The following is a 26,173-nucleotide window of genomic DNA, read 5'->3' as shown; positions in this document are numbered from 1 at the left end:
CTTACATTCAGCATTTCTGCAACTTAAACTGCACACTTCTGAGCTGTACTCCTTCCTGCCTCTTGCTGCCATCAGGCAGAATTCAGTTTGAAAATACTTCCCAATTCTTAAATGGAGAGGTAAACTACAGGTTGGATTCTTTTGTTTGTTTGGTTTGTTTTTTTTTTTAATGGAGGTAAACTGGAGTACAGTTTGTTGGGAGTTTTTTGTTTTGTTTCAGTTTTGTTATTTTTTTTTGGAGTGGAATACTCCTAGCTTGCTTTGTGTGAGGTTGGATGACTACCTGTCCTGAAATACACCTGTCTTCAGATCTCACACTAACAACTTCAGGGTTTATCCTGGATTTAGGTGATTTTAAGACATTTGGCAAAGCTGATCCATTTCCCAGAGATGAAACACAGAGAGAAAATAGAGCTGGTGGAAAAATTATGACAGAAAGATTTCCCCCCCCAAAAAAATTACTTAGAACAATTAAACATTGTTCCTAAATGTAGAGTAAAATCTGTAAGTAGTAAGAAATTGATAAAAGCAAAAAAAAGACCTTTAAAAAATCCTTCAGGGTGTTTTGAATCCCTCCCAGAGGAGAACTGTACTCCTGTAGTATGCGGTAAATAATAATGAAATCCCAGTTGACTTCAGCTTTGGCTCTGCATCAGCAAAGAATACATGATAGGACATCCCCCCTCCCCTCCAATTCTGCAATGAGCCACGCACAGGTTTTGGTTCTGTGTCTGTTAAAAGGTTTTTCACACTGGACTTGAGCCTAACATGTCTTGGGCTAAATTTTAAGTGCTAAGAGTAGACTTTACTCCTTTGCCTTTGATATGCTAAATCTGTGAATAGGAAAATATGCAGTTTTTCCTCCCTTTCCTTCTCTGAAGAATCAGCAAAGACATTGTCACCGACTTTCCAGAAAACAAGAGAGCCCTATGTATGGATATGAGGATTTGCACTAAAGCATCTATTTGTTATCAATTTGTAAATTAATAAATCTTTACAACGATTTTTCTAAAGAACAATGTCTTAGAAATGTTTATGATATGAAACCCTAAATTACTGTCTGTTGTGGTTTGGCAAGAAAAAGATGTTTTGTAATTTTTCATTGTTTAAGTTTTATCTATGAATCAAATTTGTCACTAGCATAAGAAATGTGCGTATGACTTCGTTGTCTTCAATGCAGTAGCATCTGTTTAGGTTATCAGCTAATTTAGGAGCCTGAAGTTAGAAATCAAAAGCTGGGTGGGCACCTGACTGAAGCAATCTTGCTCTCAAATGCTGAACGTGTGTTGCTCTCATTTATAGCAGGAAAGGGATCAGCAAAGGTAATAACAGATAATTCTTCTATTTAGGAATACAAACAGCTTCAAAGTTTGGCCCCTTATTACAAGAAATACAAAATAGACAAAATTCTTTTCAAAATAGATAAAACTATTTCTTCAAGGTTGTTCAGATAAAGAACTCTAACCTGTACATTTTCCTCTTCAGACTATGAATATCAGATTCAGAGATGAAGCTACCATAATCCTTTGGAAAAATAATAAAATATTGCAACCTTAAGACAATTAATAATCAACACACAAAACCCCTGAAAGGCCATGTTGATTTTGTTTTAAATAAGGAAGCACCTAAGTGACCATGCTCGCACAAAAATTTGGGATTAAAGTTAGTCAGCATTTGTCCATGTTCCCACCTTCAGTCCAAAGAAAATTTACATGTGACTGATTTTCCTCCTTGCAACTCCCTATACAATATAACTTGTGCTATGTTCTAATAATATATCAAAATATTTTATATCTATATATAGATATAAAATATCAAAAACCCCTGTGAATTAGTGAGGTACTTCTCTATATTTAATGTCAATTACAACAAGAACTGGTTTTGGGACCCTTTAGAATTCCAGGTGTAAATAGGAAGAAGTCATTGCAAGGTCAAGATTTTTTAATCTTTCAGAATACAGTAAATTAATTATTTGTAAATCTTGGTTTATTATTTCATCTCCCGTTTTACAATGCAAATTCAAAAGTAAACTTCCGTGTTCAAGAAAATGAATGCTTAGAATTTATACAGTGCTTCATCAATCCAATAAAGCATGTGTAAGCATGTCAGTCCTCCTACAAACCCTGCTCTCTTAGGATATTAAAGGATTGCAAGACTGGGATATTTAAGTGATTCAGCAGAATGATCTAATCCACTGCTAAAGATGAGCCATGTTTTTACCTCTTCTGTGTTTTCCAAGCTACATATATACTGACTTCACTGGGACAAGCTGGGCTCCACACTCAGCACATAGTGAAACCTCATTTATAGTAAGGAAATGAAATCAGATACGTTGACATTTGTGGAACCACTTTGGACTTACACCAGCACACCTAAACTCAGAGCTGTCCTTCCATCTACAGGTAGCTCTACCTCTGGTGCTGCAAGGAGCCCACAAACATATACAACATCCAGCTGCATGTTTCCTGACAATTTGTAGGTGTAGCCGTGCTGAACAGACAGACAGGTTGTCTTGGGGTGCACCTTGGGGTGTCTTGAGTGTACCCTACAGGGGCAGGTCCTTTCCATGAAACCTCAAAGCAGCAAATGAGCACTCACAAAGTCTTGAAGAGCAGAAAATTAACTTTCTATAAGGGTCCTGGTATTATGCAGGTGCTTTTGCAAATATAAAAAGCGAGGAGAAGATGTGTTCCTCAGTGATGGCAGCTCTGGGTTAACTGCGATAGAACAAACGAGCAAAGAGGTAAACCCCAGCCTTGCTTCCACAGTCACCTTGGGGAAAGGCCTGACTTTGCAGCCCCCGCTTACGCAAGCTGCCCTGCGACAGGAAAAGGGACCGCTCGTGCAGGTCACTGGAACAGCCGGCCCTAATGGAGTGCTGGTGTGTGAGCACGTCTCCTCTTTGTGGTCTGTGACATGTCTCGTTGGCTCCTCATCATACAGGCTGCAGCTTTACCAAATGAAAAATCCAAACCAGCAACCAAAACCATAAAACCCCAACCTGCTTTAAAACCTAAACTGAAGCAAAGCTCCTAAAATGGGTCCTAGGTTCAACCACCCACGACATATAGAGTTTAATAAATAAATTAACAAAGCAAAAGGAGGCTGCAGCCCTAAAAACACAGCAGAATTAAACACCTATAGCCCTTAACATACCGGACAGAAGAATGTGCACATTAAAAAGAGGTTAAGGAGTGATATGTCATCACGTATGTGTCATCAGTCTTTTGGGATTTAAGTTGGGAGTTGCATCTACCTGCAGAATGGTAGTACAGCTGCATTTCTAACTGCGCCAGAGGGTCTCAACCGAGCAGAACCAAGCCTCTTGCATCCACTGATGTCAAGGAGTATGAGGCAACAACCAAGAAAGAGGTGAATAAAGGCACCATCGTAAAAGGATTTAACATTTAGCTTCCTTTTAAACCAAAGACCTATTATACGTTTTTTTTTAAATAGGCTTGTAACCTGACATACGAATGTGCTACATATGACTGAACATTCAACAGGAAGACTGTTAAACATGGAAAAAAGGTAATCTGTACCACCAATCTTCAAATACTTGAAGAAAACTGCTAGAATCCTACAAACTAGTTTTAATTAAAAGCATCCAATATCTCAGCAAGCAGCTGATAATTAGCTTTATTATTGTAATTTAATATGCTACACTTCACAATCTCTGTGAATGACTCTACTTTAGAATTATTTTAATTCTATTTTTAATTTCCACCTCATCACACAGCTCAGTGTAAATAATAACTACAAAGCTGAGGGGTGGTCCTTTCTGAAAACTGAAAACTGAGGGTCATAATAAGCACTTTAATGTCCTTCCATTTCTGCTTAAAAAACCAAAACAAATACCTCCAGGTCTTTAAAAGGACTGCATTAAACCAGAAAAAAGGTTAAAACTAAGTGGATCAATTTCTCTCCCCCTGCACTAATTCCATATTCAGCATTTTCTACATAGTCTAGGGAGATGTTTAGTTTATTCAGTCATTTCTCTGTTCCTGCCTAGTGTAAATTCTGGTTAACTACACGAATTGACAATACAATTATGAGCATACAGTGAAATTTCAATGGAGAGCTCCTGTCTGCAAAATGAAGAAAGCACTGTAATTCAACACACAAGATTAAGAAAAGAGCTCTGCTAACAGTGCAGATGTGAAACATTTATATGTCTGGCACATGTAATATTAATTTCCATGTTAGTGAACAATTGTGAGGGTGTAAAAAAAGTTGTCTCAAAGATCCTACGTAATTCTCAGTTCTTTGGGAATTCTTTTTCAAAGCACTGACAAATGACAAAAAGTGCACCTTGGATCCCATTTGTGTTTTCCATACATGCTCTTCTTAGAATTCTCACTGCTTGAGCTATATTCATGTAACAATTCATCGCTAAAGGAGACAATAAAAACAAATCCATTCTTTTATTGACTTTGTGTGCAAATTACTGGACTTGATATCATTGCAAATATGAAAAAGGTTCTTCCTTCAAGATTTTGAATTGCAACCAGAGTCATTATAAATCGTTTCCACAATATGAGAAAAATATGAAGCTAATTTTCCTAATTAAGGCCAAGTTTTATTAACTCATTAAACCCTGTCACCTTTATTCACTAAAAATCAAGCAGAAAAGTGGAATAAATTCACCATGACAAAGAAAATGCACACATTTCCATCTTATAAATAAACTGACTATAAAAGGTGAGGGGTGTAAATTAAGGCACTCAATCTAAGAACACAGCACATTCTCAAGTGGCCAAATTGAGCTCTTGGATATTTTTCCAGGGCTCTCACTCAAGAGAAGGCAAACAGCACATGAGAAACTGTGTTTTTTATATTTATATGTATATAGGATTTAAAAAGCATAGAATGTCCTCAGCACAGCATATCTAAATATGCAACAGAGAAAACATAAAAGAATCCCTCTACATCTAGAAGTGTTATTGCCAAGTATCCTCAACAATACATCAGTAGTTAATTTGTCCAAATTATAGGAGGTTTCAGTAACTGTGCTTCATGATCACAGAATTGCTTCCTAATTTCCCTTCAAACTGTTCAGGCTGTTACGGATTATTAAAGGAAATTACCAGCCTGAATAAGCATATTAGACATCTGTGTGATTTTTTTCCCCCTTTAAATAAACGTAAAAGTAACTAAAATTAAAATTAATTAGCAAGTTTCTCCACACTACATATTTGAGTTAACTCACTCTGCTTTTGCATATATTTTGGATCCAACCTACTATGGACAATTCCAGCTTTATATTGCAACTGCTCTGCTGTTCTTAGTGAGTTGAAACAAGCGGAAAAATGAAGCAATTCAGCGGGGAATCAGATCTCTCTTACAGAGCAAGTTTCTCTTTTACTGAGAAAGCTAGAGCAACTGAGATCAGAAGAAGAAATGTAAATCTTTCACATGAAATAAGCAAAATAACCAAAAGAAGCAGACAGTTCCCATTGCTTAAAAAATATGATGATTTCACTGTGACTGCTCATCAACATCTGCAATCTGAATGGCCTTTTGAGGCATTTATACAAGAAGCACAAGCGTGCCATCCAGGTCCCGAACCTGCACTATCCCATCCCCATGAACTTGTAACAGCGCAAATAAAGCTAAGAAAATACATGTATCTTCTCAGAACTAGGATCTACTTTTGCAGTCACTGTTGGTAATAACCTGCTTAGTGCAAAAAAACCTGTAATCTCTTCTTGTGCACCAGCCTAAAGTACGGAGGAAGGTGTGTCTTAAAGGAGAAGGGTAATGCAGAAGTTGTTGCATCGTAATAACGACGCATCAAAACGCTATGGTACTAACATAATTCTGTTTAAATTTAGAGAGCAAACAAAACTCTCCAAGTTGTAGTTAGGTTTATGCATTGATTACAGACATAGGGACAAAAAGCCACAGCTCACATTGGAAGCAGGGAGTTTCCCAGCTGAAGTCTGTTCCTTTTGCTGGATAGCCACCAGGCAGATAAAATTGCAGCTACTTTCGATGAGTGGAAGATATTTAAAGTAGCCTCCCATTTAAAAATTGCCATAAAGCTGACAGGACTGAGGCTGCCTGCCTTGCTTCAGATGATATTCACACTCATATCTAAATGCTGTTCCCCTCCAGCGGTGGGATGAGGAGCAAAAATAATCCTTGGATTATAGAAAAAATGCCAGTGAGGAATAGGTCTTTTCTCTTTTGACTCTTGCACTGAGTTGCAAGTATTCTAAAGGCTTCCTAAAGAATCATAGTCCCAGAAAAAAATGAACAGAGCTCTTACCTTCCACTCCTCAAGTGACATAATGTATTCCTGGTATTCTTCTTTCTTTCTGACTGATTTTATACTTGCTGGAAAAGTGGAGTTTGTCGCTTGGGAGGGGAATTCCAGGGGAGCCCACTACACTGCCAGCAGAGCATCCTGCCGTACTCTCATAACGATGAAAACTTTTTCCAAAAATCCCATTACTCCTACACTACATTCTACTTCTTTACTATGTTTTCTTTGGTCTAATTCTATTACTTTTAATAACAGTAGAAAGTAATGACTGGTCAAAATGTAATCAAGTACATATGTGAATCTTGACCAAAAAATAATAAAATTCACAATGGACCCAGCTCTTCTTGCACATAAAACAGAAGGGAAAAAAAATCGCACAAGTCTTCAGTGGAAGTTTTCCTGACAAAGAGCCACACAATAAGTCTATGATCCATGACTTTCGATATCCTCTGGACTTTTTAAGAGAACGTTGCCAAAAATGATCTGCCAGAACAGCATAGGATTCATTATGCCCTTGTTTTCTGTTGCTGAAATACAGATTGGACCCATTTCCTTGTTTTCTGCAAGATTGTGGTGTTAGTGTAAGAAGTACCTAAGCTCAAATAAAAAATGCCTGGAAATGTTTTTGGCTTCCTTTTGAAATTATCCAATTTTAATGATGAGGAAGAAGTTTTGCATTGTTGTAAAACTCTGTGGATTGATTCTCCAGTTACATTTTTGCATTGCTATGCAGGGGAAGTGGCAGGCAGACCAGGTTTTTGGTATTAAGGTCTACAAAGGAAAGCAAAACTACTATAGTAATGCTGAGATGGAGACTATTGCATTTTTTTACTGTACACTGCATGTAACAAAAATGACAAAGGTATTGTTCGTGCTTATGTAAGGCAACCAGCAACCAGATCATTCCTGGAGGAAGCACTGGCAGCCGGGAGCAGAGGTGGAAAGTCAGAGGTGTATAACAAGCTTGTCTCTACTGCAACTCCTGAGTATGGGACCTACTGAAAATACATCAACTCACTTTGATCACTTGGAGTTAAGCAGCCACCCTGAGAAATACTCTGCTGAGAGTTACTGTGGCCATGAAGGGCAAAGAAACAAGAGTCTTCTCTCCTGTCTTCCCATTATTACATTGGCCCAGAGAGATTAGTGATCTTTCTACTTCTTTAAATACCAGGGTCCACTAGTCCTTTCTGACTGAATTAGGACAGTTAGTACAATTGCACATTATGCCTCTGCATTCCTGTCATTTCACCTGGAAGTCATACCCAGTAGGTAGAGGACTCTTGCAGGTATCAGTGCATTAGGTTTGAAATCCTGGCTGTTGAGGTTGACCAGCACTGGACTTCCATTGACTTCCATCTGGTCAGTCTTCTCATTCAGTGGATAAACCTGATTTCTCCTTGGCTTTTTATGTTAAATTCACCTTGTCATTAGAGATAAAATTTCTATTTCTATTTTCACTCTAAACTTACAGTATATCAAGTTCTGAGCTTCGTACAATTTACTCCAAAAAAAAAAAAAAAAAGGAAAAAGAAAAAGAGCACATGGATAGTCACCAATATTAATATTTGTGAGAAAACCTTTAAGGTCAGATGCCAGTTTGGGGTAATAGAAATGTGAACTAAGTAAACTGCAGAGCTCTGCAGTATTTTGGACACTTCCCCCTCCCCACAGTTCTCCTAAGGACAGTCACGATAAGGACAACTCCCATTTTAAGAGCTCTTGGTCCTGCACTTGGTCTACACTTAGTTTCTTATATCCCCAGGCATCAGCTTCAAAGGCTTGATAAAGGTATAAGGCATACGGCCATTCAACTACAACTTGGCAGAGTTTTTCTAGTGATTACTAGTGATCTAGTATCTTGAGGGGGTGGAGGGCATAGATCTGTGTAAGCATTATATCCTGTACTTTTAATTCTGGTTTTAGACAAACATTTTAAAGTCAAAATCAAAGCAGAGCATACAATATTAGAAAGAAACTTCTGCTTGTAAGCAATGACACCTTTTGGAAAACAAATCTAGTACCAACTACTGTATACTACTGTTATATTGATCCATGAAGAAGAATACTGGGCATCACATGAACAAATCTATTCCCACTTTTTGGACTTACAATTTCCTTCAGTAGAGGAAAAAACAAAAAATAAACAGTTACCTAAGGGCAAAAATGTGGTTTGGAAAATTCAGAAGCAACTACATTTTCATATAAGAATGTCATCTCATCCTTCATTTTTCTATTTCACTAAGGCTCCAAACACGTTAAACTATGCGATTCACCAGCAAGGTGAGAGAGCAGTGCCACAAGCAACTCAGAATCTGCCCCTGTGCTTAGCTGATTATCCAGATAAAGTCTTTCCAAGTATTTAAAAGGAATTTTAGTACCTATTTCTAAATGCAGTATATTAATATGCTTTTTCTTTACATTTCAATGATAATTTATAATGCTTAATAGAGAGTCATACTACATGGTACTCCAGTATGCATGTGAGTTACAATTGATGTGAGCAGTCAACCGAAGCTAACAGAGTGCGTCTTTTAAAGGATTTGGACCTTACAATGCATTACAGCTTCAAAATTTGAAACGAAACTATTAAAGTCTGGCAAATAGGTTGCTAATGTGAACGCATGAAAAATAATCAGGGTTATATACCTGGTTTATTTCATTTAGGGTTTTTTTTGGACATCTAGACAGTAAACACATACAGATGTAGCTTTGGTGGCATGCAGATATTGAAAAGAAAAATAAGTAGTCAGGAAGATCTAACTCTAACTTCCGATCCCAACATAAAGTCCTTTGATAATACTGCTTACACTTACATGTGTAAGCAGACTCAGTGAAAGGAAAAAAAAAAAAAGGAAAAAAAAGAAAGGAAAAGTAAAAAGAAACAACATTATATTCCTCTACAATAATTTATACAGGTTAAGCCAGTGGCCATACCAGTCTAAAAATTCTTGCATCTCATAAAAATCTCATTTTTTGAGATAATTTGCAATGATACACTACAAAATTTTCTGACACGGTATTATTCACTTTTAACAATGTGAAAAGCAGAATACTTTGCACAAAGTCTGGCAGCATTACCATACCTTCTAAACCAAGGTAGAAAAGTAATCCAAGTAGTAATCAGGTTTCTTCAAGCACAAAATTAAAAGTTTCCTTAGAACGGACTGCTGCAGTGGGAACTCGTTTCTTCACAAACACAGTTTCTAACTATGCACATCTTCTTTAACAACGACTACGGAGCGAAATCGTCCCTTCACAGAGAGGGTAACTTTGCGGAACAGGGTGAAAGAGAACCTCCAGCTGTGACAGGCTGTATGGCAAGGAGGAAAACTTCTGGTAGCACCGCTATTCGGAAGTCAGCAACTTCTCCTCTAAAGCTTTTCCCCTCAGGCGCTCTGGGGCTGCTAATTTTAATATTTCCTAACAATTTTGACAACCACCGTATCTGCCTCCCCTCTGCAAACTACGGGCGCAAGCAACTGGAACTCGGGCTTTGAATGAACCTAAGTGCTGCGGCTGACTCGAGGAGGCAAACACAACACCGGTCCGCACTTGAGTCAATGTACACCCCCTTCCCGGCCAACTCCTCATGGCTACTCATGGATCTCTAAAATTTTAAGGAAGCACTCAAAAACGCCTGGATTTACACACAAGCTGCGGATCAATGTTTCCAAACTAAAAAAAAAAAAAAAAAAAAAAAAGCGGGTGGGACGTAGGACGTGGAGAAGGGGAAGAAATAGATAGGATGCGATGGGATGGGAGGACAGGGACCGGGCTCCGCAGTCTCACACTTAACGCTACCGGCAACCCCTCCTGACCCGCGCACCGCAGCCGCCCGGGGCTGACCCGCCACCCCGGGGGCTGGGGCTGGTGCCCGCCCGGGACCCCCCGCCCCGCGGTACCTGCTACGCCGAGGCCGGGGCGGGCGGCAGCAGTGGCGGCGCCGCTCCATGTACCGGCGCTGCCCCGCGGGCGGAGGCTCGGCGCCCGGTCCCTCCCCCCCTCTCCCGCTCTCCCGCCCGCCCCGCCGCCCCCGCCCGCTCCGCGCACGCCCCCGCCCCGGCGGCAACGGGGCCGGAGTCGAGGTCGTGCCTGGGACGCCGACGGGGTCGGAGGGGCTTTACCTGGCGAGGTACCTGCTGCCGGGGCGCCCCGCCGGCTGCGCGCAGCTGGAGGCGCGGGAGAGTGTCCGGGCTCCGCACCGCCCCGCCGGGCGCTCCCGGCACCGGACTCATGCGGGTCTCCCAGCGCGGCGGGCCGCGGCCAGGCACAGCGATGCGGCCGGGAGTCACAGGGCGTCAGCGGTACACATCCACCTGTAACGCTCCAGAGCTCAGGCTAAGGGCTCAGATCGTCCTCCTATACTTCAACACAGGCATTCGCGTCCCGCGCTTTTTAAGCTTTTGAATTTAACCACCGGACCAGAACTTAAGCAACTTACTCAAAATCGGTGGCAGAGACAGTCACTGAAATGCTTATGCTTCAGACCAGACGGCACGGCAAACCTGATGGAAATTACTCATGCTTGATAATTAAGCAGATACACACTCTGTGGAGGATCAGGATATCTCTTTTTTTTTTTTTTTTTTTTTTTTTTTTTTTTTTTTTTTTTGCTGTGCTTCAGTTCCTCGTCTGCAAGATGAGGATAATAATACTTCCTTTCTCACATCCTATCTTTATATTTGCTCCCATATGAGAAAAAAATTAGACATAACTTTGTGCATGTTAGTAATCTCATTGACTTCAACTGGACAATTCAGAGCCAAAAAATTAAGCAAGCATGTAAGCATTGGAAAGATCAGGAGCTTAGAACACAAGCTCTTTGAAATTGTCTACTACTTATTAAAAGTTTATACTGTACAGCAATATTAGGTCTCCGAGGCTAAGTTGTCCCCCTTCTAGAACAGAAATGGAAGGACTATACCTGGGGGTCTTTTTCAGTCACTCCTTCCCTCAGAGAGGCTCTACAGACGTGATTGCTGTGCTCTGCACAAACTAGGGTAGTATCTGGATATGTTTGAGATGAACCAGGTATACCGTGTGCTTCTCAATTTTATTTATTTTTCACACTGTGTCTTTAAAGAGATGCAGAACCCTCTTTCTACTATAACTTCTAAGTAGACTTTATGGATTTGATAGTGTTGAAACTTGGAGGAAAATTCTCCTCATATTTATTCCAGAAGACCCCCATGTCTTCCAGCAGGTTTGCATACAGGGATTCAAGTGCATTTGGCCAGTGGAATCACACCCTGGCAGTAAAAAAGAAAGAGATTTAAAAAATATCCACAAAAAGATCCATTAAAAGGTGCCACCATGTACTTAGCAGATAGTACCTTTCTCCAGCAAATCGCAAAGAGCTCAGCCTCAGCAGGACTGGGAATACGGGTCGTCACACCTTCTTCAAAAGCAGAAGCTGGTTAACTCAGGGGAACACAGAAACTTTCCACAGATACATGCCTTTGGATATTTTGAAGTAAAAGGACCAACACTCCACTGGGGAATGGCTCTTTCAGCAGCTGTTTGCTGCTTTCCTGTGCTTCAGCTGCCATAGGGCCCCTGCACTCCAGCGCACCAAGGGGGAACTGATTTGGCATGTATTTTTTTAAGGCAGGTTTCACACTGCACAAGCCACGATGTCTCGTTAAACATTTGATACAAATGTTAAGGCCAGAATTGAGTTGCTAGACGTGTGTGAGCTGAGCCTGCTGAAGTCCAATCTTGTGAATTGTAAAGGATCTTCTGCAACCCACTGCATTTAGGTTTAGCAGCTCATAGGAGCTCTCTGCACTTAGTAGATGGTGCGGAAGATCCTTTTAAGGCTGAAGCCCTGGAGAAGGAGCAGCAGTACAACCACGGCAGCACTGAGCTCACTGGTGGCAGACTGCTCTCACGTATAGCAAGTTTCTTGCTGGGAGAACAGCAGTGGGCATTCTGAAGGGAGGTCCACTGTCCCAGTGATGCTTACCAAGCCCAGAACTACTTTGAAAAGATCTGTTAAGGGATAGTTACAGATATACACTTAGGCACTCGCCTGAGGAACCAGATTCTACAAGCCTTTTCTTGCACTATTTCTACTGACATTATCGGGAATCTTGGATAAACCAAAGTGGGTGTAAAGGATATAAGGTAGAAACAGGTATGGAAAAAAAAAAAAAAAAAAAAGAGTGGCCTTATAGTTGTCTAATTCAGTGCCAGGCGAAATCTACTTAAGAGACTTTTCCATTGTTATCAGATTTACAGTGGGAACCATCTAACAAGGCTGCATAGTGAATGGCTTCCTTCAGATTTGTTCTTAAATACAAATAGAAATTGTTAATGCAGGAGGTACTATATTTCTACTGCTGTGTATTATCATTTACCATTTATTCCTTTCTACAGCGGTCTTACCAACCGGAATCCTCAAAACGGTCAGCATGCCACATTCGTGCTGCTTCAGTCCATTACCAGACAGGTGCTGATAATTAAATACAAAAGTACAGCAGAAAATTTTTGCAAATTGAGAACCAATAAAAAAGTGTTAAACACAGAGCGTGCATATTAGGTGCAACAGCTGGAGTGTGCCAGGCAGGTGCTTCTCTCGCCTTTCCACTAAAAAAATTATGTTTAATTATTCAGAGAATTGTCTGGGCAGAGTGTCCAGAGGCTTTGCTTGCGGGATTGTGAACCTACTGGGTGAGTAGTTCCCATTCAGTTTGGAAAACACAAGTTCTGATCAAGATGAGGATAGTGAAGATTTATTAGAAACATGTTAAATTTCCGGAGGCACAAAAGGGTAATGGATGTTGTCTTCTACAGCCAGAAATCTCCCTCAAACCATGCCTTCTACTCTAATGGTAAGTATGACCAGGTTGTTTCACAATCCTTATCGTAGCTGTTCTCTCACCCTGAGAAGCCCCCCACAGGACTATTTTGCTCTCAAGAAGGGTCTTCACACTTTGCAGTGCCACAAGTGCTTAAGAAAATATCATGGACTTCACACTAAATGGTTGGTTGGCAGCTATTTGAAGACAACATAGGAAATACAGCTCGTTGCTCTGAATCCACATAATGTCTAACATTTAATAGATCTTTCTTTGTTTAGAATCTTTGATCCATTAAACTGTAGTCTCAGATTTTTTAACTTTAGAGAAGAACTCTGTCACCTCTTAGTAAAGCTCTAAGGCTTTTATCTCAAAAGCATCTCAAAATTCCATGGTTTCCTCTCCTTACACATCATGGGAAATATCACCACTAAAATCTTTTTTTCCCATCAGTCTGTTCACATAATTTTCCTCTTTGCATTGTCATGCTGACTTCTCAACCACTGTTGGAACACACTTATTATTCACTTTTCTCCCACCTTACCTTACATCGGCTTCCCACTGTCCTTTACTTGATCTCTCCCATCATTCTCGTTTCTCATTTACATGTAAGCATTTCAGGCAATTGCCTCTACACTTTTTTTTCCCACATAACTTTTTTTCACCAACTGACCTCCCTGAACTCAACTAAAAGTCTCTTGCTCTCTCCAGTCTGTGTATTTTCCACTAACTTCTTTTAAGTCTTCTTTTTACAATTAGGAAGTCCCTCCTTATGGTTTTCTGTGCCTCAACCTCTCCATTCTTTCTTTGTGAGTTTCTTACCAAGAGGCCAGAGAAACTCTTAGTGTGTTATGGAGACTAACACAAACACAAGATAAACAATTGCTGTAACAATGCAAGGAAATGGGGATGACAGATGATCAGGTATGTGAGAGAATAACTACAGTTTGTCATCAATGGCTTTTTTAACTCCTTTCCTTTTAAGGAATAGTAAATACAAATAGAGGGGTTTTAGTTTGTTTGTGGGGTTTTGTTTGTTTGTTTGTTTGTTTTTTGCTAGAAGAATATTTTACAGTAAGGAAATAGGCTGAATGTGACTGCAGACATTTTATCATCAAGGTGCATATTGTATGACTGTTGATTGACTGATGTGTAACCATGAAGTTGAATCACATTTGCTATTCAACAAGGAGCATCTCAAGCTTATATGTATTTACAGTTTTAGTGGAACTAAACACTCTGGTTATGGGTGTTCTTTGCTCTCGTATGAGAGCATACATGCACACATACACAAAACACTTGGGAAGGAGCATACCAAGGACATCATCAGTCCCACACATTCTGTCATATCACTGTTTCAAAAGCATCCTTTCTAAAATTTTCTGCTTATGGTCACATCTGGACCAAAGCTAATCACAGACCAAGGACAAATTCTGGAGCTCTCACTCACATCCAACCTGTTATCTCGTTTTGTTGGCTGATTGGCATTTTCACTTGGATGGCTTTGGTAACCTGAAGAATCTGTTGGAGAAACAACTGGCCAGTGGGTCTGCCTACAGGACAAGTATGGCGGAGACAGGAACCAGCCACACCAGCACTCCCATTTCATAGGGTAGACACACTGTAATTATTGCTAATTATGTTTAGGTAGCGCACGGAGATGCTGGTTTATAGGTGTCATTTTATCACAAGCTGTTGCTGTCTTCTCAGGCAATATGAATTGCCTAGTCTGTTGAGCAAAATGGGGCATTCTTGATCACAGGCTAATCAGTCTTGTCAGGGACTTGGTTACATACAGTAATACCTTGGTGTCGGGGGGGAGAGAAGGACGCAATTTCCTTCTACAGTAAGAAAGTTCTGACTACAGAAGAGTAAGGCACTAAAGTCAGCAACAGCAGCCTCAGCTAGGATAGAACTAGAGCTTCAACTATTTTAATTGATATCTAGTTTATGCTTATTTTTTTTGTAACTGGTTTTACATTGAACATACATAAAATTTAACTTCCATTTCATCTGGAGACAGTTACTGAAGTCCAGCAGTTATTCTAGATTTCCAACAAAACTGAGAACAGAAATGCTTTAGTCAGAGTTACAAATTTAAAAATATTTGTGTGGGGAAGAGGAGACTGAGTAGAGACCTCATTGCAGTCTACAACTTCCTTGTGAGGGGAGGCAGAGGGGCAGGCACTGATCTCTTCTCTCTGGTGACCAGTGACAGGACCTGAGGGAATGTCCTGAAGTCAGGAGAGGCTTAGGTTGATTATTAGAAAAAGATTCTTCACACAGAGGGTGGTTGGGCACTGGAACAGGCTCCCCAGGGTCACAGCACCAAGCCTGACAGAGTTCAAGAAGCGTTTGGATGATACTCTCGGGCACATGGTGTGAACTCTTGGGGATGTCCTGTGCCAGGTAGGAGTTGGATTTGATGATCCTTGTGGGTCCCTTCCAACTTAGCATATTCTGTGATTCTGTGATTCTCTTACTTAAAATGCCTCAGAACAGGACTGCTATCATTTCTGTACTAGTACATATCCATAGGATTCTTTGATCAGACATGAGAGAAAACATGCAGACTCCAGCACAGGGCAACAAAAACAATGAACGTACTAGAACACCTCTCCTATGAGGAAAGGCTGCAGGAGCTGGGACTGTTCAGCCTGAAGAAGAGAAGGCTCAAGGGAATCATAGTATCTAAATACTTGATGGGAGGGAAGAAAGAAGAGGGAGCCAGGTTCTCCTCAGTGGTGCTCACTGATAGGGAAGAGAAAATCGGTAATGGATATTTCACGTGAACACAAGGAAGTACTTTTTTTGTGTGTTCAAATATTGGAACACGTTTACCAGAGGGTGGGGTCTTCATCTGTAAAGATATTTAAAACCCAGCTGGACTTGGTCTGGGGCAACCTGCTCTTGCTGACCCTGCTTCAGCATGGTGTTTTGGTCAAGAGCCTGTGATTAGAAACATTAGATGTCTGTTTTTCAGACATCATTAAATTTAAAAAAGTTCTTCTGATTCCTTCTGATCCCTTCCAAACTTATAGCTGTACTTCAGTGTAAATTTCTCGATTAATTTTTGTTTTGAAAAAGTGGAGTAAAACTTTTCTACATATACAAAAGGGGCTGAATTAAGAGGGTTTGTCACACTTCTTTGGCTATCCATTGCATCTGAAGTTCAAAGAATTTGGGGGTTTGGGGTTTTTTTTTACATGTATTACATGGAAGTGCTACCGCTGTCTGTTTACAGGATGAATACCACGGTGGCTAGGACCTAATCTACCCAGGCAGAGATGAAGATGTTCCTGAGCCTAGACAGATACTGGATCTATTTCAAGATCAACATTGTTAACCAGGCATTTCTTCACTAATAAAGTTGTTTAAGAATTGACAAATGCTTCTTTTGAGGGCCTACTGCCAAAATTGATCCTACCTGAGAAAGTAGCTAGAAGTAGGAAAAAGGTATAGGTTCATTTTTTCTTGGCCTTAATCTTGACTTGGCCTTAATAAGGAAGACATTAGAAATTTAAAATGATAATTGACTGGTAAATGGACAGCTCATCCTCTTCTTCAACTACTCATATGGTTACTCCCTAAAAATTCGAATGGACAGATTCAAAAACTTAAAAGAAAATATCTGTTGGATTTTCTGGCAAAGGTGAAATGAAACAAGTCTGTTGTAATTTCAGTGTTGTCTACTAAGAAGCAGAAAGCAATGGAGAGTTGTGTTAGTGAACTGACGTATTGGTCATAGAGCTTTACTTTTTCATTTTCTTTTAGATCCATCTCCTAAAATCTCTTGGCTATTTCTTTCAAATCACAAAGCTCTAATGCAGTCAGATTAGAAAGATCCAGAAGTATGTTACTGTCAATTTTCATTAAGAATAAACTATTAATAGTACTTTTAATAAGTTTTAATAAGTTTATACCTTTATAATAAGTGCACTTGTTTGACCCTAGAAAACAACACTGTTATCTATGAGGTCTGTCATCTTCTACAAGCCCCACCTTGCTCAGGAGACTGTCCCTGGGTATAGCTGGTGATGAATTATAACTTCTGATACTTGCTGCACATATGTGCCAAATACCCTGAGTCTGGAGAAACACTCATTTTAAGTAAGCTTATCTTTATGCCTTCCTATACCAACATATTTCAATATAGCTGAGAGGGTACATCTCCTCTCTGAACTATCTTATTTATAGTTAATGATGACAGGTATGTGGTCAGAGTGCCATTGTAGTCAGTGATCATTGTGATCATTATGATCTCTATCACTTGTTCAAAACCTTTTTTGTTTAATGGCACTTGAGAGTTGCTGTTAAGGAATCTAAAGGGGACATGTCTTCTATAACAAGCAGCAATAAAGAAAGCTCTGGAGATTACTGCTGCAGTCCAAGCAAGGGGTTTGGACAGTGTTCACTGTGCAGTTTTAGTGAACCATTCAGTATCTTTGTACCATGGTTCCTTGGAGAAAATGACATAGTTAACACTTCTTTATTTCGCAAGGGTATTCAGAGAACACCATAAACATTTTGAAAATTTCAGGAAGTGTGATAAAGGATTCCATTATGAGGGGATGTCTACAGGGCAGACTGAAGCTTCTCTGCCTTCTCATCGAGCCAGACAGATGACAAGCCAGATGACAAGTGAGCTCGTGATGTATTAACCTTAGCTGGCTGCCAGGTGCCCACCATGCCAGTCTCTCACTCCCCTTTCTCAGCAGGACAGGGGGAGACAATATGGTGAAAAAACTCATGGGTCAAGAGAAGGACACAGAGCACACTTGCCAACTACCATGATGGTGGAAACAGACTCAGCTTGGGGAAATTAATTTACTTTGTTGCCAGTTAATAACAGAAAAGGATAATAAGAAATAAGAAAACCCATCAACCTAAAAATACCTTCTATCCATCCCCTTCTTCCCAGGTTCAGCTCCACTCCTAACACTTCTACGTTTTTCCCTGAGTGGTGCAGGAGGATGGGGAATAGGATTTGTAGTCAACTGATAACGCTTCATCTCTGCAGCTCCTTCCTCCTCACACTGTTCCCTTGCTCCAGTGAGGACTCCCTCCCATGGGAGGGACTTTAGGAACTGCTCCAACATGGGTCCTTCCCATGGGCTCCTGTCTTTCAGGAATTGACTATACCTGCTTGGGTCTTCCACGGGACCTGCCAGAAAACCCGCCCCAGTGCGGGCTCCTCTTCATGAGCTACATTTCATTTCCTACCAGAAGGCTGCTCCAGCATGGGCTCTCCATGAGGTGCAGCTTCCTTTGGGGCGCATCCACCTGCTGTTTCATAGGGTCCTCTATGGTCTGCAGGATAGATATCTGTTCCACTGAGAGCCTCCGTGGGCTTCAGGAGGACAATGTCCTTCACCACAGTCTTATCCCTGGGCTGCAGGGGAATCTCTGCTCCAGCACCTGGAGCACCTCTCCTTCCTTCTTCAGTGGCCTTAGTGTCTGCAGGGCTGCTTCTCTCACATTTCCTCACAGCTGCTGCACAGCATTTTCAACCCTTTCTTAAAAATGTTTTACCTGAGCTTCCATCAGCACTGCTGATGGCCTCAACTTTGCCTGGCTGGAACTGGCTCTATCTGATAAGGGACAGCTCACAGAAGGCAGTTCCTGCAGCTTCCCCCACTACCAAAACCTTGACATGTAGCCTGATGCTGGCTTGAAGATACCAACACAGCTGTCTGACTCCCAGTGTAGAGCTGTTTACACCAGTGGATGCACAGCATAGGTAGGGAACATCGTGTTTGTTCCCTTCCTCCAGGTGCAGGCATACCATTTGGCAGGTAAGCAGCTTTGTAAGCCTGAGCTTCTAAAAAGTGGTATTTCAGATTATTTTTATTATTTGCATTACCTAAAAACAAGCAGATGCCACTCAGGGTCTAGCACTCCATCATATGTGGCAGTGTGCAAACAGTTCATGACCCATATTTAGTCAGACAATGGATCACCAGCAGCTACACACAGCTCAGGGAACCCAAGGAAGAGGTGAGATCCTATCAGGCAAGTAAATAGGCCAAGGATTGAAGCACAGGGTCACTGCAGTTGTTATCAAATTTTGTATTATTTGTATAGTTTCTGTTATCCCACAGCCAAAAATAGGTTCAAGGGAGAAAATAAATTATCTGGGATAATACATACAGGCACATCCTTCCTAGCCCTGAAAGAAGAAAATGATGATTGGAAAAGAGAATGAGCAGGCTGGGGAGAGCGATCAAGGATACGAGACCTTCCTAGCAGAAGTACAGAAAGTAAGTATTAGATTAAACCAAGGATGGAGAGTCCGGAGCAGATAAAAACTCCCCAAACCATATGCTAAGACAATGATGTTTTCAGCATTTTGAATGGACATGAACAGGAGAGGACAGGCTTGCATCTGACAAGGGTGGGAGACAAGATGAAAGGTGACTGAGACACAAGGTGATGAGAATTTAAACATGAATTCCAGCTACAGGCAGGTTTAGGAAGTGTCCCGCCTGGACAAAGCCATACAGGAAGGATCCACAGCTTATTCCTTAGGGGAGGATATAATAAAGGTGGTTTGAAGGGAGGGTTACTTTATTTATTCTGGTCAGAAGCAACATATATTATACATTGTTATTGTGGTGTTGATCATGTCAAGAATACACATAAACTGTGTAGCTGTCACAGCTTCTCTTTGTCCCAACCCTGCCCCTTCCCTGGGTGTGTCCTTCATAGCAAGAGCCTCAGGAGACTCAAGATGGAGATGGGTGATATTAGGGTGAAATTAGCCATAAAGAAAACATTTAAATAAAAATGATTAAGCCAGTGTTAGAGCTATTATGGGACAGAAAAGAAATGTCAGAGAAAAAAAATGTGTACCATGACTGCCCCATTACACTATAATTAGTTTATCTTTGTATAATTTATGGTTAGCTCTATGTCAATGAATTCCAGCCAGAAGAAGCCCCTGGCCTGAAGCAAGCCTGCAAGAGAGAGGAGCCGGTGATGCCTGTATTGCACAGGATTTTTAAAGGTGTCCAGGGAACTCAGATGTGCTCCATCCTTGGAAATTAAAAGGAAATATCTTATTCTTGTACAAGCTAATTGTCATCGAGCTAGTTACAAGCTAGGCACCTAAATATCTTCAGACATTTATGCTTAGATTTCCAATTTTACCTTGGTACAGGTAAATACTTTTAGGAAGAATTTGGAGTATTGCTCAGTGCTTAAATTATATAATCAGTCTAGTGGCTCTTGATAGGCATCAGCTGAGTTTAATGAAAAGTATTATTTATCTCAAGGGAGGTGAACAATTTTTCTTTTTCTGGTTCTCTAACTCCTTCTTGCCTTTAGAGACTAATATTTGACTAGAAAAATAATCATTAAGAAAGTTTATACTGTTAGATGGAAATCTAGCCCAGTTACCTGACTTAATGACACAAACATCCAGTAGTATGTATATATTGATGCCTTGAAGTGAATACCAGGATGTTTTGTCCTGTAAGGTAAATATTGATCAACATGTACAGTGTATTTTCCCTTTGGATCAATATGCCTGTTTCTTCTTAAATCGATAAGTACTTATTCTTACATAGAGAAAAAGTTTGTCTCATAATTGGATAAAAGTGGGTATATAGCAAATGAGAACACTTTTCTTGCTTGCCTCCAACAGTTGTGGGGCTCACGGTTTTAAAGACAAAAGTCAAACTGATCATGTAAAATGCTGCAGATGAGGTTCAAAAAATACTATCACTCACATCTGCTGAGCAAAGTATAGGAAACATCCACATACATGACCCAGCTTTTAATCAGAACGATGATGCTTGCTGAACTCATCTGAAGGAGTGAATATTCCTCATTATTTTTTCTGCCTTTTTGTTATTTTTAGCTTCTTGGAGCATTTCTTTCTGCATATGTTTAAACAACAGGGATGAATTTCCAGGGAATCCTGGGACCTGTTTTGTGATCTTAAAGCTTTGCATCCTAACTATTGTTCAATTGCAACTGATACCCTGATTTCGAAATGAGTAGATGTGAGAATCTGACCATTATTTCAAAACTTCAGCATTTTCAGAATCTGAAAATTTTCATATTTTTTCCTCTCTACTACAAAGACGTAGAAATTGTTTAATACAAAAGCTTTTACTGACACTTTGTTGTTCTTGTCATTACCACTACAGGTTAAAAAAAACCAAAACAACCAAAAATAAACCCCAAACTTTCCACTTCCAAGCATAAATAAATTCTGCTTTATTAATGCAAACTAGCCAGCTATGAGAGTGCTAGTATGATCAATTATAAGTGAGAATTTGGCCTGGGAGATCTCAGACTGAAAGTGGTAATATTTCAACAAAAAATTTATAGGGAAGCAAAGTAAAGAATGCTATTTAAATATACAAAATCAAACAACTAACAAAAATCCTTTATGTTTATTCTGTCAGTGCCTTTTCTTCCATGAAGGATTTGGAAAAGAAAGAAGGATGAGAAGCACTGTCACATTTTGAACATTTAAGAATAGAGATGCTTTACAAAAATAAAGTAACTTCAGATTATTAATTAGATTAAGGCAGAGGAAGTAAAAAGATTCATGAACATACACATCTTTTAATTTATCTTATGAATAAATGTATAACTAAGTAAAGTAATAAAAAACTACTGTTACCCTCTAAAGAAATGTAATTAGGGTTCTCATTTCTCTCCTACTGCAGTAATACTTAAACAAAAGAAACTATCTGCTGAGTTTGGCTTTTGAGGGGAAACCTCTATTTTCAATCTCCAGTATTTCCAGGTGAAAACATCTTCCAATTCATCTGATACATTTATGCCACTATTTGATTGACTGCTGTGTGAAAAATTAAGGTACTCTTGTTAGGGCTAGTTGCCATTAGGCTGCTATTTTTGGCTAGGATGGAATTTTCAAACTGCCTAAAGGAAGGCCACTGTCTGGTGGCACAGGTTTCCAAAATTCAATTAGGCCATTTGGAGGGAAATAATCCCCCAAAATACTTTTTCCAGTGAAATTATTAAGTATAATGCTCACCTTCAAATACTTGTCAATCCATTTTGTACCCTGGATTTCTGAACTCTTGAGTAAGAATGCTCAAGACTAAGCACTAAGTCTCCCAGTGATAAGGCAGGTGGAGATCTAGTAGAGGGCAAGCTGGTCATGGCTGCTGCTGCTTCTGGGAAGAGGAACCTATCCAGCAGCCCCCAGGGTGAGTGGAAGAGAGACCCACCTGGCAGTCCTTGAGGTAAGTCCAAAAATTGAAGGAATCATACTTTCTTTGCTTATTCTGAGGCCACTGTAGCAACTGGTCACAGCTGTGTACAGCTGTTTGACCAAAGAACTGCAAGTTGTAAGTGCATAAAATTCCTTATATTGCATGTTTTTGTTAATAAAATGGGTGGCAAGTAACAGATGACTTCAACTGCACTTCACTGTGCTGTTCCTGTTCACGAAAAGGTGAACACTCTGCACTCCCAATAACACCACTTGCTTCCTTCATGTCCTGCAACTTTCCTTCACCACTCCCACAGACACAGAAATTTTCCAATTATTTTCCTCTAATTCTTCCAGTTTCCCCAGTAACTCCATCCACCAAATCTTCCCTCAATCTCCCTCACACCCATTCTTACTCCCTTCATTACTTGTGTTAATCCATCTCCCCTGTTCCCATGTCAATTCTGCAGCAGGCTCTCCCATCCTTGACTTCCCTTGCCTGGCTAGTTACCTCCTACATTTCCCCTTCATATCTGAGCACATTGAGTGTACTGTCTGCAAGCACTGATAAGATTTCCTGTATTCCATTTCCACCCTAAGAGTGTCTAATCTAGTTTCTGCACCTTTTTCTCCACTGAAATTAGGAACAGCTGAACTTGGTCAGATCAAAGGACCATCTAACCCAATATTCTGTCTCACACAGTGGCTGAAAGCAGATGCCTGCAAAGTATTATCAGTATGGGCAAGGATATAGTGATATTCTCCCCACCACCCCCAGCTGTTCTGGTCAAAATCTCTAATGATCATTTTACAGCCAATTTTCAGAGCCTAAACTTGCTTATTCTTATCCTTCTTGCCCTGTTTGCATCCTTTAGCATCATCTCCTTTCTCTTGATGACTACAAAACCAGTGCTGACTTTAGGTTCTCCTCTTAGTTTCATCATGATTTTTTGAAGTCTCTCTTGTTCTTAGATCATTTTTTGGGGGCAGGCTTCTGGGATCTGTCCTAGACCTCTTCTCCCCTCACTCCTCCTCCAAAGTAAGAAGATGCAAGGTGCTTTTCCAATTAAAACTTCAGCTAACAATTCCATATTGACAGACTGATCAACCAGATCTTTCTGTCTGGTTTCTGTAATTTTCTGTCTAAACTGAAAGTTCAGCCTTCTCTAATATGCCATTCAGAATATTTCTCTTAAGCCCAAGTTCAACAGTGCCAAAACAGGTGTCATTTCTCTGCCTTGAGTTCTGACCACGACTTCCTTCTGAATCATAGTACACCAAATCAGCATCCTGCCTCTTTTCTGACACTGTCACCCAAACCCTTCATCCTCAACTCAGAACTCTCTCATGTTTTTCATATTCAGACTATTGCAAATACTTGAAAACTATTTCACATTTCTAAAAATTATTTTGGCTATACATCCAACAGTGGTAATAGCTAACTCCAAGTTCTCAGCCCCTTGTATCTTGATTACTGCAAAATCCTTTCTTTGAATCGTGAAAAGCTGCAGTTCATGTTCATTCAGAATATGGATGCAGATTTCATCATGCTTTCCTGCCCCTTTAACCAAATGAAATTTTTTCCTAGATACCTTCATTTACTATTCATTCCATCACTTAAAAAAGGAATGAATCTGGGTTTGGTTTTTTTTAATTCTTTCTAGCCTATAATCTCTCACTGCCTACCAAAACGTAAGCTCTGATATTCAGTGGACCTTTGCAACTTCCCTCCATCATTCAGCAATTTCTTTTTCAAACAAGAATCTTCACTCTCTTACTCATGCTGCTCCTCACTGAGAACAGCTCCTGGTTCTACCATTTCCTTTGTTTTTTCAAAGTTTTCATCTCTGGCCTTGTGGAAACCAGAATTAAGGTTTCTTAAAGTCAAAAACAACAGCCTATTTTATAATAGGCATAGAATGACTGAAATTTATAGTTATAACATAGTGGGAAAGGCTTCGTGTGGACTACACAATGGTTGTTTGAGGAATAAACTGTATATTATTTCAAATCATAAGAAATCAGTATATGAATACCTTCAACATTAGGGTAGCCTTACTTCTGTTGGTAAAACATCTATTATTTCTGACACTTAGAGACATACAGTCAGCACTTAAAAAGTCCTAAATAGAAAACAGCGATGATAAATGCAACAAAAAAAAGTCTTGATTTTTCATTTTCCCAAGAAAGTGAAATACTAAACATTTTATACTAGTATGAAACCAGATTATATGAACTCCACTTCCTTTTTTCTCAGTTGATGAGGGCGCTATTCAGTAGTCAGAAGAAAGATAAAACTCAAAGCAATCAAGAAAAACGTGAATGATGATGAACACTGCTTGGGACAGAAGATGAAGCCTCCAGCTGCTTCTCCCAGCACTGCAAGAATCACTTCAGTAGGATGAGAAAAGCCAATACTTCCTTGATTAACTGAGTGTGTAGAGTTTTGGAGAGGGTTACTTTTCTTGAAGCACAAACACAAAACACAAGACAGAGGAAATCATATCATTCATTACCCACATGAGCCTGTGGTTTGGAAAGACGAGCGGTTGGCTTTTGGCAGCTGTGAGGAATCATGGGGACTCAGATAGGGCCAGTCTGTCACACACTCCATATGCTTTCTTGCTACACTTTTCCTCCCCATTTTTTTAAAATGCAGTAAGCATGCTGTCCAAGTCTGCCAGAAAAAATGAATTACATAGGTGTCCCCTCACTCAGCTATCAAATCCTTCTCTTCCAATCTACTAAATAAAGAGAGGGGCTGTTGCATTCATGAAAAAAAAAAAAAGCAAGGTAAAATCGTTTTCATGCAAGCCCATACTAGAGAATCAGGAAGGTATTCATTTTATTTTGTGTATCTAGACAGTGATTTTAATGTTATGCAAATGGAGCAGGCAATTCCTAATCTATCCTGAAATGCATGTGTCAGAGCTCTTGTGTAGTACAGGTTACTGATGATAAAAACAAGACGTGTTTTTATACAAGGAAGGCGCATGATTACCAGCTTTAGAATTTTTTCTTTCATTACAAATTTAAAGTAGGACAAGCCAGTGCAATGGAAACTGAGGGGTACCACCTCAGAAAAAGCTAATGTCTTTTCAGAGTCGTTTGACAAGCATTGTTTGCCTCCCTCCTTGAAACCAGAACAGCTACACATGGTAGCAGTCTCTTACACTTCAAAACAGATTAAGAAGAAAAGCTCCTATTAATCCTTAGTGCACCAGTGTTCCTCATTTTTCTTTCTTTTCTTTTCTCATAAAAAGGAAACTTATCTTGTCTAAAGAATGCCTCCAAACACTCGGTCGAGTTGAGGTTGTCATGATAAGGCAATCTTCACATCAGGAGGCTTTTTCAGAGAGGAAGAAGAAGCTCCGATATAGGCAGGGTCCAAGCCTCAGACCCAACTGTCAAAGAAGCTGATGAACAAAGGGTCTTAAACTGACATTTATGTTGCTGTTATATGCTTAGGTAACTTAGTAGGACAATCCAGAGTGTTAAATCAAGACTCACCTCCCACCTCAATCTGGCAGCCTCTTGGTTTATGTTTCCTCATTGAAGTCAGGACCCTGCTTTACCCCCCAAGCCAGCAGACAGAGACCCTGCACACAGACTGTGCATCCACAGAGACGTCCCTCCTGTGCCTGAGCAAGCTCAGATTTACTTGTGCACCCTGCTGGTTGAATCCCTGTAACTCCTGCGCAGTCCTGTGGAGTCAGGAAAAGCACTTGGCTATGAGACTAGCTTCGAGCCTCTTCCTCACTTATTTAAAGCCGTTAATCGGCAAGACAGAGGCAGCATTACCCCGAGTGGCCAATACCTCAGCGGTTCAATCAAATGACAATATTCTCTTACTACAAATACAGGCTCCTCTCCACAGGCAGACGGGGAACTTGAACCTAGGTCTCCTAG

General features: G+C 40.2%; 1 protein-coding gene across 13 annotated transcripts in view; it reads right to left on the bottom strand.

Annotated features, from left to right (window-relative positions):
• Positions 1-26,173, bottom strand: part of IKZF1 (IKAROS family zinc finger 1) — a 109,883-nt gene that overhangs the window by 60,314 nt on the left and 23,396 nt on the right. The window contains exon 1 of one of the 13 annotated variants that reach the window (XM_051799012.1): positions 10,174-10,247. The exons of 11 other annotated variants lie outside the window; for them this stretch is intronic. The gene's annotated coding sequence lies outside the window, so the exon portion shown is untranslated. Of the gene's footprint in view, positions 1-9,354; positions 9,949-10,173; positions 10,248-26,173 lie in introns of those variants that run through there. One more of the 13 variants, XM_051799010.1, reaches the window with a different exon arrangement.

This window comes from Manacus candei, unplaced genomic scaffold (assembly GCF_025592945.1).
Source record: "Manacus candei isolate 608988 ecotype Guabito, Panama unplaced genomic scaffold, ASM2559294v1 h1tg000049l, whole genome shotgun sequence".
In the NCBI taxonomy this organism is placed as follows: Eukaryota; Metazoa; Chordata; class Aves; order Passeriformes; family Pipridae; genus Manacus; species Manacus candei.
The sequence above is the reverse complement of the archived record's forward strand: the minus strand, read 5'-3'. Positions and strand labels throughout refer to the sequence as shown.